Here is an 11263-nt window from a genome sequence, read left to right as displayed (position 1 = left end):
GTGTGAGCATTCCCTTTTCCCCTCATCCTCACCAGCATTTGTTTTTGCCTGACTTTTAGATAAAAGTAATTTTTACTAAGGTGAGATGATATCTCATTGCAGTTTTCATGTGCATTTCTCTGATGATAAGTGATGTTGAGCACTTTTTCATATGCCCATTTGAAATTTGTATGTCTCCTTTACACAAATTTCTATTAAATTTTTTTGCCAATTTTCTAATTGACTTGATAGATATTTTTGTCTATAGAGTGATTAGAACTCCTAATATATTATTGTTATTAAGCCGGTGTCAGATGGGTAGTTTGTCAATATTTGCTTCCATTCTGTGGGTTGTCTCTTCACATTATTGATTGTATTCTTTGCTGTGAAGAAGCTTTTTAACTTGATGTGATCTCATTTGTCTTTTCTAGCTTTGGTTGCCTGTGCTTGTGGGTATTGCTCAAGAAATATTTGCCCAGAACAATATCCTGAAGATTTTCCTCAATATTTTATTGTAGTAGTTTTATAGTTTGAGGTTTTAGACATAAGTCTTTAATTCAATTTTATTTGATTTTTGTATGTGGCGAGAAAAAGTGGTCTAGTTTAATTCTTCTGCTTATGGATATTCAGTGTTCCCAGCAACATTTATTGAACAAACTATTTTCTCTGCTGTACATTCTTGGCACCTTTGTTGAAAATGAGTTCACTGTAGGTGTGTGCAGTTGATTCTGAGTTCTCTACTCTTTTCCAGTGGTCTATGTTACTGTTTTTATGTCAGTACCGTTCTGTTTTGGTTACTATTATACTGTAGCTCTGTAGTATAATTTGAAGTCAGGTAAAGTGATTCCCACGGTTTTGTTCTTTTTGCTTAGAATAGCTTTGAGTATTTTGGGTGTTTTGTGGTTTCATATACACTCTAAGTTTGTTTGTTCTACTTTTCTGAAGAATGTCATTGGTGTATTGATAGGTGTTGCATGGAATCTTTAGATGACTTTGGATAGTATGGAAATTTTAACAATATTGATTCTTCCAATATATGAATATGGAATATATTTCTATTTTTTGGTGTTCTATTAAATTTATTTTGTCAGTGTGATATAGCTTTTATTATAGAGATCTTTCACCTGTTTTGTTAAGTTAATTCTTAGGTAATTTTACGTGGGGCTATTGTAAATGAGATCACTTTAAATTTCTTTTTCAGAATGTTCAGTTTTGGCATACAAAAATGCTACTGATTTTTATATGTTTATTTTGTATCCTGTACATGTATTGAATTTGTTTTTCAGTTCTAAGAGCTATTGATGGTATCTTTTGATTTATCCAAATATAAGATTATATCATCTGCAAGCAAGGATAATTTGACTTCTTCCATTCCAATTTTGATACTCTTTATTTCTTTCTCTTGTTTCATTGCTTTAGCTAGCATTTCTCATACTGTGGTGAATAACAGTGGTGACAGTGAGCATTCTTGTTGTTTTCCAGATATTAGAGGAAAGGAATTCAGTTTTTCCCAATTTGGTATAATACTAGTTGTGGGTCTGTCATATATGGCTGTTACTATACTGAGGTATGTTTCTTCCATACCCAGTTTTTTGAGGGCTTTTATCAAGAAGAAATGTTGAATTTTATCAAATGCTTTTTCAGCATCAATTTAAATAATCATATAGTTTTATTCTTCATTCTGTTTCTATGGTGTATCACATTGATTCATTTGCTATATTCTGATTAGAATATAGTATATTTGATGTAAGACATTTGATATATCTTAATTGTTATATCCTTTCTTACACATGTAGAACCATCCTTGCATCCCAGGAATAAATCCTACTTGGTCATGATGAATGACTTTCTAACATATTGTTGAATTTGGTTTGCTAATATTTTGTTGAGGTTTTTTGCATCAATATTTATCAGAGATATTTGCCTGTAGTTTTCTTTTTTAAAAAGATATGTCTGGTTTTGATATCAGGAAAATACTGGCCTCTTAGAGTGAGGAGTTTTGAAGTATCCTCTCTTCCTCTATTTTTTGGAAGAGTTTGAGTAGGATTGAGGTTAGTTACTCTATAAATGTTGGTAGAATTCAGCAGTGAAGCCATTGGCTATTCAACTTTTCTTTACTGGGAGACTTTTTTATGATGACTTCAATCTCATTACTTGTAATTTATCTGTTCGTGTTTTCTATTTCTTCCTGGTTCAATACATTTGGTATGTCATGCAGTTTAAGTCTGATGTTTCTTTGTTTATTTTCTGCCTGGAAGATCTCCTTAATCCTGAAACTGTGGTGTTGACATTTCTAGCTATTATTGTCTTGAGGACTATCTTTCTCTTTAGCTCTAATAATATTTGTTTATATACATTGGTGTTCTAGTGTTTGGTGCATATATATTTAAAATTGTTATATCCTTTTACTGAATTGATATCTTTATCATTATAAAGTCACCTTTTTTCCTTATATATTTTGTCACGAAATTTACTTTTTCTGATACAACTATAACTACTGCTCTTTTTTAGTTTCCATTGGCATGGAATATATTTTTCAATCTCTTTATTTTCAGTCTATGTGTGTCTCTATAGATCAAGTGTTTTCTGTAGGCAACAGAACAATGGATCTTGTTTATTCATTCATTCATTCAGCCAGTCTATGTCTTTGGATGGGACAGTTTGGTCTATTTACATTCAATGTTATTATTTATAAGTAAGAACTTACTTCTGCCATTTAGGTATTTGTTTTCTGGTTGTTTTGTGATCTTCTCTTTCTTCTTGCATCCCTTTCTGACTTCTTGTAGTGAAGGCTCTGTTGATATAATTAAGTTTCTTGCCTTTGATTTTTTGTTTATTCTTTGTATGTTTTAAAGTTTGAAGACTTGCAAATACTATCTTATAAACCATTATTTTAACCTGTTAAAAAAAAACTTTACACTGTTCACATAAACAAACAAACGAAAAGAAAACTAATAAAACCTTTGTCTTCATCCTCTTGCTTTTTAATAATTTATTCTTTCTATTTATATCTTATTGTACTGTCTATGCCTTTAACAATTGCTAGTTATTATTTTTGATTGGTTCATCATTAAGTTGTATGAGAGTAGTTTTTACACCCCAGTTACAGTGTTATAATATTCTGTGTTTTTCTGTATACTTACTTTTACCTGTAAGTTTTCTACCTTCAGATGATTATTTATTCCTCATTAACGTCCTTTTCTTTTGGATTGAAGTTCTGCCTTTTACATTTGTATAGGACAGGACTAGTGTTGATGAAATTCCTCAGCTTTTGTTTATCTAGGAAAATATATTTCTTCTTCACATTTGAAGAATATTTTCCCTGGATATAGTATTTTAGGTTAATGTTTTTTCCTTAGCAATTTAAATATGTCATGCCACTCTCTCGGCCTATAAGTTTTCCACTGAAAAGTCTGCTGCCAGGTGTATTAGAGCTCCATTTTATGTTATTTGTTTCTTTTCTCTGGCTGCTTTTAGGAATCTTTTTTTTTTTTTTTTATTTTGCTGTTTGGGAATTTGATTATTAAATGCCTTGAGGTAGTCTTTCCTTGGGTTAAATCTTTTTGGTGTTGTATTGTCTTCTTGTACTTGAATATTGATATCTATCTCTAAGTTTAAGGAGTTCTTGGTAATTAGCTGTTTGACTTAACTATCTCTATCTCTTTGTGTATACATATATGTGTGTGTGTGTGTGTGTGTGTATGTATATATATATTTTTTGCAACAAAGTCTTGCTCTTGTCCCCCAGGCTGTAGTGCGATGGCGCAATCTTGGCTCACTGCAACCTCTGCCTCCCGGTTCAAGTGATTCTCCTGCCTCAGCCTCCCTAGTAGCTGGGATTACATGTGTCTGCCACCACTCCCGGCTAATTTTTGTATTTTTAGTAGAGGTGGGGTTTCACCATGTTGGCCAGGCTGGTCTCAAACTCCTGACCTCAAATGATCTGCCCACTTCAGCCTCCCAAAGTGCTGGATTACAGGCATGAGCCACCACACCCTGCCTGTATACCTCTTCTTTAAAGCCAAAAATGTTTAGATTTGTTATGAGTCTAGTTTCCAGATTTTCCTAGATAAACAAAAGCCGAGGGAGGGATTTCATCAACACTAGTCCTGTCCTATACAAATGCAAAAGGCAGCACTTCAATCCAAAAGAAAAGGACATTAATAAGGAATAAATAATCATCTGAAGGTACAGATAAAACATGTAGGCATGTTTTATTGTTTTTTACTCTTTTCGTTTTTGTCTTTTCTGACTGTGTATTTTCAAATAGATTGCCTTCAGGCTTACTAATTCTTTTTGAGGCTTGATCAATTCTGCTAGTAAAGGATTCTCATGCATTCTTCTGTATGTCAGCTGCATTTTTCAGCTCCAGAATTTTTGCTTATTTTAAGTTATTAAAATATTTTTGTTAAATTCCCCTGATATAATTCTGAATTCCTTCTGTATGTTATTTTGAATTTCTTTGAATTTCCTCAACACAACCATATTGAATTATCTGTCTGAAATATCACATCTCTATGTTTCTTCAGGAATAGTCCTATGTGGCTGATTTGGTTAACTTAATGATGTAATGTTTTCCAGCTTAGCCTTGATTCTAGTAGATGTTCTTGGGTGTCTGGGCATCAAAGAGTTCAGTATTTATTGTAGTCTTCACTGTCTGGGTTTGTTTGTATTCATCCTTCTTGGGAATACTTTCCAGATATTTGAAATCCCTTGGATTTTGCAATCTAAACTGTATCTCCCTCAGGGAGCTCCCTAAGTCCAATAAAAGTGTGATTCTTGCAGTCTCATGGCGATATTACTTTGGACAAGATTTAGGGAAATTCTCTGAATTACCAGGCAGAGAATTTTTTTTTTTTTTTCTGTTCCCTTACTTTTTTTCCCAGAGTCTCTCTCTGTGTTCTGAGTCACCTGAATCTGGTGATAGAGGGACACAAACACTCCTGTTGCCGCCACTACCATAACTGCATTGGGTCAGACCTGAAGCCAGCACGACACTTTGTCTTGCCTTAGGTTTGCTGTAACCACACCCTCACTATTGCCTATGTTTACTCAGGGCCCTAGGGTTCTACAATCAGCAGGTGGCAAAGTCAAACAGATCTGCATTCTTTCCTTGAGGGTAATGAGTTTCTGCAGGCTTCAACTGGGTCCAAAGGTGCTTTCCCAGAGTCAGAGACTAGAGTAAACTACCTTAGGAGTCCACCTAATGTTCTAGGATGCTGCAGCTGAGCTGATAATACTCAAACCACAAGACCTTTTTTTCTTTTCTTTTACATTTCTCTCTCCATTCCAAAAGTAAAGGAGCTTCATCCTGTAGCTACTGCCATTGCAGGCCATAAGCAGTATTGGCAGACAACTGTTGATGTTCTCTTAAGGTCTAAGTTTTCTGAAATCTACTTGTGGTGAATACTGCCTGGTTTGGGACTACCCTTCAGGGCAGTGGGCTCCCTTTTGGCCCATGGAAGGTTGAGAAATTCCATCTATGTGGCTCACACCTGTAATTCCAGCACGTTGGGAGGCCAAGACAGGTGGATCATGATGTCAGGAGTTTGAGAGCAGCCTGGTCAATATGGTGAAACCCAGGCTCTACTAAAAAAAAATTAAAAAAATAACCTGGCATGGTGGCACACTCCTGTAGTCCCAGCTACTCAGGACTCTGAGGCAGAAGAATCGCTCAAACCCAGTAGGCGGAGGTTGCAGTGAGTGGAGATCATGCTACTGCACTCCAGCCTGGGCGACAGAGCAAGACTCCGTCTCAAAAAAAAAAAAAAAAAAAAAGAAAGAAATTTTATCCATGTGTTACATCTTGGAATTGGGCACCCCAAGAGCCTACTTGGTGCTCTACCCTCCTGCACCTGTGCTCATATCTGAGAACAAGAGAAAGTTACCTTTACTTGTCCCTCTGCTTTTCCCATGCAGGAGAAGTTTTTCTCTATAGCCACTAGAGCTGGTAATCTGCTGAGTTTTACCTAAAGTCAGTGAGTCTCAGTGGCTCACCCAAGGCCACTTGAAATAGTATCTGGGTATTTCAGCTTGTTGTTCAGAGCCCGAGGGTTTTTCATTTAGCAGGTAATAAATGCTTCCATGACTGAGTCCTTTTCTTGAAGGCATTGCGTTGCCTTCTATTGCAGGGTATGTCTAGAAATTTCATCCAGAAGGTAGGGCTTGGAACAAGGATCCCATGTCAGGTGGTATCTAAGATGCAAGACAAAGTTCTCTGCACTCTTCCCTCTCCTCTCTTCAAGTGGAAGGGAAAGGTCTCTTTGGAGCCAAAATATGTGCAGACTGTGTTGAGAGGAGTGCTGCCAGCACTTCCTTAATCATTCCAGCTGATGTCTCAGTTGGTTGCATCTTAGTAGGTTGTGTGTCTCAGTACTGGTGTCTCAGTAGGTTTCATGTCCTGTTTACTGTCCCTAGGCCTAGTATAGCATTATCACTCACTTAAGGGTTTCAATCCTTTTGGCCTAGACTGCCTTTCAAGTTTACTTGCAGACCTAGAGTACTTAACACTGAGTGGTGAGGTTTGTGGAAATTCAAGTTCAGACTGCTGGAATCGCATTTCCCCTGTGGTTGGGGCTGGTTTAAATGCTTCCTCCCTGGGCAGGCATCAGTTAAGTCTGGTATGATTTTCCTTTTTACTCCAACAGGACAGAACTGAGTTCAATGCCTTATAATTGCTGTCTTCATCTTTTCCCACCACCCAGGGATGCTCTCCTCACCACCACCACCACCATTGTGGAGGTAGTGAGGTGGGGTGGCATTGGCAATTCAGGACTTCTTCTTCTTCATCCTCCTCCTTCCTCCTCCTCCTTTTCTTCTTCCTCCTCCTCTGCTTTTTCTTCTTTCCCTTTTCTTTTTTTATTCCAATGTTTTTTGGGGTACAGGTGGTTTTTCATTATATGGTTGAGTTATTTAGATATTAATTCTGATATTTTAATGCATGCATCACCCAAGCAGTGTACACTTTACTGAATATGTAATATTGTATCTCTCATCTCCCTCTGAACCTCCCCGCTGAGTCCCCAAAGTCCATTTTATCACTCTGTACATCTTTTTGTCCTCATATACTAGCTTCTGCTTATAAGTGAGAATATACCATGTGTATATATATATATATATATATACATTTTTTTAATTCCTCAGTTACTTCACTTAGAATAATGGCCTCCAGCTCCTTTGAAATTACTGCAAAAGACATTATTTTGCTCTTTTTAATGACTGAGTAATAGTCCATGGTGTATATACACCACACCCATTGGTCAATGATCATTTAGGTTCGTTTCATATCTTTGCAGTTGTGAATTATGCTGCTATAAACATGCATGTGTATATGTCTTTTTCATATAATGCTTCTTTTCCTTTGGATGGATAGCCACTAATGAGATTGCTTGGTCAAGTGGTAGATCTACTTTTAGTTCTTTGAGAAATATCCACACTGTTTTCCATAGTGGTTGTACTAATTTACATTCCTACCAGCAGGGTAAAAGTGTTCTCAGGACTATTTTTTTTCTATCTCTTCAATGCCTCTTTCAGCAATATGAAGTTAAAACCAAGTACTATGAGGACTCACCTGATTTTTGGTTCATATGAAGTTGTTTTTTCTGTGTGGACAGTTGTTAAATTGGTGTCCTTGTGGGACAGGAGATGATGGAGGATCCTTTTATTCCATCATCTTGCTCCACTGAGAAACCCTCTATAGGTAGTTTTCTGGCTCTCACCCACTTTCCACACTCCACCCTCAGATAGGCCCTGATGTTTATTATTTCTTTCTTTGTTTCCTTGTGTCCTTAAACTTTAGTTCCCGATTATAAGTGAGAACATGTGGTATTTAGTTTTCTGTTGCTGCATTAATTTGCTTAAGATAATGGCCTCCAGTGCCATCCGTGTTGCTGCAAAAGACAGGATCTCATTATTTTTTATGGCTGCACGGCATTTCATGATACATATATACCATATTTTCTTTACAGTCTACCGTATGGGCATTTAGGTTGAACTCATGTCTTTGCTACTGTGAGTAGTGCTGTGATGAACACACATGTGCATGCGTCTTTAAAGCAGAATGATCTATATGCCTGAGTATATACCCAATAATGAAATTGCTGGGTGATATGGTTTGGCACTGTGTCCTCACCCAAATCTAATGTTGAATTGTGATCCCCAGTGTTGAAGGTGGGGCCTGGAGAGAGGTGATTGGATCATGGGGGTGGTTTCTAATGGGTTATCACCATCCTCCTAGTGCTATCTTGTGATAGAGTTCTCATGAGATCTGGTCGTTTGAAAGTGTGTATCACCACCTCTTTCACATTCCCTCTCCCCTTCTGGCCACATGAAGATATGCTTACTTCCCCTTTACCTTCCACTATGATTGTAAATTTTCTGAGATCTTCCCGTAAGCAGAAGCACCTACAGCCTGAAGAACCATAAGCCAATTAAACTTTTTTTTTTTTCTAAATTACCAGTTTCAGGTATGTCATTTTAGCAGTGCGAGAACAGGCTAATACCCAGTCTCAGGTATGGTATGTCATTAGAGCAGTGTGAGAACGAATTAATAATACACAGTGTTGAATATTAGTTCTCTTTTAAGTTTTTTGAAAAATCAGCAAACTGCTTTCCACAGGGGTTGAACTAATTTACATTCCCATCAGCAGTGTATAGGCATTTCTTTTTTCACAACCTCAGCATCATTTTGTTTTCTGACGTTTTTACAATAGGCATTCTGACTGGTGTGAGACGGTATCTCATCGTGGTTTTGATGTACATGTCTCTAATGATTAGTTATGTTGAATATTTTTTTCATATGCATGTTTGTTGTGTGTTTTTCTTCTTTGGACAAGTGTCTATTGCCCAGTTTTAAATGGAATTTTTTTATTTTTTGCTTTGTTAAAGCTCCTTATAGATTCTGCATATTAGACTTTTGTCAAAACAGTTTTGAATTTGTAGTTTAATGGAATATATTAGTATTGGAAAACTGTTAGCACTTAACTCTTCAGATATGGCTTTTACTTATGTCTGTGTTTGTTTCTGGGACTTCAATTTGCATGTGTGTTAGAATTTACTGCTCTAGCTCTTATTGGTTTCTCTCTTCTCACTGTATTTTTATCTTTATTTTCTTTCAGTGCTTTTTTGTGGATATTTTCTTCTGAACTGTCTTCTAGCTTCTGAATTGTGTCATACTTTTAATAGCATCCATTAAGCTATTTATAGGCTTAGATTTTTATAACCTTGAAATTTTTGAGAAATATTGATCACATATTTTGTAAGTTGCCCCAGTACGGTAACTTGTTTGATTTTATTTTTAGGATTAGAGTTGGGTTATGAGTTTTGCAAGGAAAATAATAGAAATAAAGTCCCATTTAAATCACATTATATCAAGAATCCATACTATCAATACGATTTTGAACTGTTGCTGTTGGCCATGATCACTTTGCTGCTGTAGTGTTTGTCAGGTTCTTCCAGTTTAATGTTGCCCTCCCCACCACCATTTTTAAACTGTGTTCTTTGAAAGAAAGTTACTATTCTCAGTTCAAACTTAGAGAGTGGAAATTTATGCTTCATCTTCTTAAGGATAGAGTGTCTACACAAATTATTTGTAATTTTCTATAAGGAAGATGTGTTATGTATCCCCTATTTATTTATTTAGCTGTGTATTTATGTAAGTGTGGATTGTGAAAATGTATTTCGTACTTTGGGTTATTCTAATGCTACTTTATTTAGTTGATGTTCAAATATTTCAACTGTGAGTGTTGGTAACTTGTTCAGTTGGCTTATATTTTCTTTTCACATACATTCTCATTGTGTTTTCTTTTTCTTTTTTATTTTATGACATTAAACGATATTCTAGGACCACATTGTATATTCCCTGATCAAATCCCAGAGATAGCAATTTTTCAAGGAGCCATGGTTATGTTAATTAGAGAATGGTATTAGAAACCACAATTTGGTTCTTTGGTATCCTCATTGCTAAATGAGTGTCATTGAATTTATACCCTCTAAACTGACACAGAAAGGAAATATATGTGTGCATATTATATATATTTCTTAATGTATTAATCTGTATGTATTATTAATGTATTAATCTGTATCTATTATTTCCATATGAATTATTCTAGCCTTTCATATTTGATTATTTGTAATTTATTTCTTATTGCAGAAGTGAAAAATCTGGCCCTCATCATTTGTCATCCATATTAGTCAGAATTCTACAGAGAAACAGAACCAACAGGATGTATATATGTGTGTATACACAAAAACAAACACACATGCAAAGTACGAGAGAGAAAGAGAAATAAACAGAGATAAAGAGTTATTATATGAATTGGTTTGTGTGATGATGTAGGGTGAGTAGTCCCATGATGCATCATCTGCATGTTGAAAAACCAGAAATGCCAGTGATATAATTCAGTCTAAGTCTGAAAGCCTGAGAACCAGGTGAGATTCTGGTATAAGTTCTGGAGTCTAAAAGCCCGAGAACCAGGAACTATAATGTATGAAGGCTGGAGAAGATGGATGTCTCAACTCAAAAAGAGAGAGAGATGATTTGTTCTCTCTCTCAAGTAGATTTGGGCTCTCAAAGGATCAGATGATGCTTGCTCACATTGGTGAGGGTGGATACACTTTACTCAGTCTAACAATTCAAATGCTAATCTATTCCAGAAACACCCTCACAGAAATACTCTCCCAAAATTTAATTTCCAAATAAAGACAATAAAAAAGTCAAAATTTTACCTAACACAAGACAAATATGCTGCGTACAACTGAAAACACACTAATTCCTTTCCTAGAACAAGAAGTAAAGTTCTTGAATAATGTTCCTTTTCTCCAAATATCCTGTAACTTAAATCCTATTCTGTAAAATTAATGATGCTTGAATACTGATATTAAGTCAATACATCATATGCCACATAATAAGGAAATAAAAGAAGAAAGAAAACAAAACTATTTGCTTAATATATGTATATATATACACAGATGTATTCATGATAATATAAGAAAATACTCATGACAATTACAGTTCTTATTTTGTAACAGATCACCAGGTCAGAGCTGGTATTTATAACAATATTTTTCTAGTACTCATTCTGCATTTCCTGGTATGAACATTGCACCCTCTGGAAAAAAAGACCCCTAGTCCAGCAGAGTATGAGATCCTGAGAACAGAAAGGACTAAAACGAATGGTGATTGGTACCACTCTCATTTCTACATCCGTGATTTCTGGACCCAAGCATACTGGCTATCCAATAAACAGTACCAAATATTGGACACTGTGCAGGTCCTCGAGAACTG

This window comes from Trachypithecus francoisi, unplaced genomic scaffold, assembly GCF_009764315.1.
Source record: "Trachypithecus francoisi isolate TF-2019V2 unplaced genomic scaffold, Tfra_2.0 Lachesis_group6, whole genome shotgun sequence".
Lineage (NCBI taxonomy): Eukaryota > Metazoa > Chordata > Mammalia > Primates > Cercopithecidae > Trachypithecus > Trachypithecus francoisi.
Note: the sequence above shows the minus strand (reverse complement) of the source record.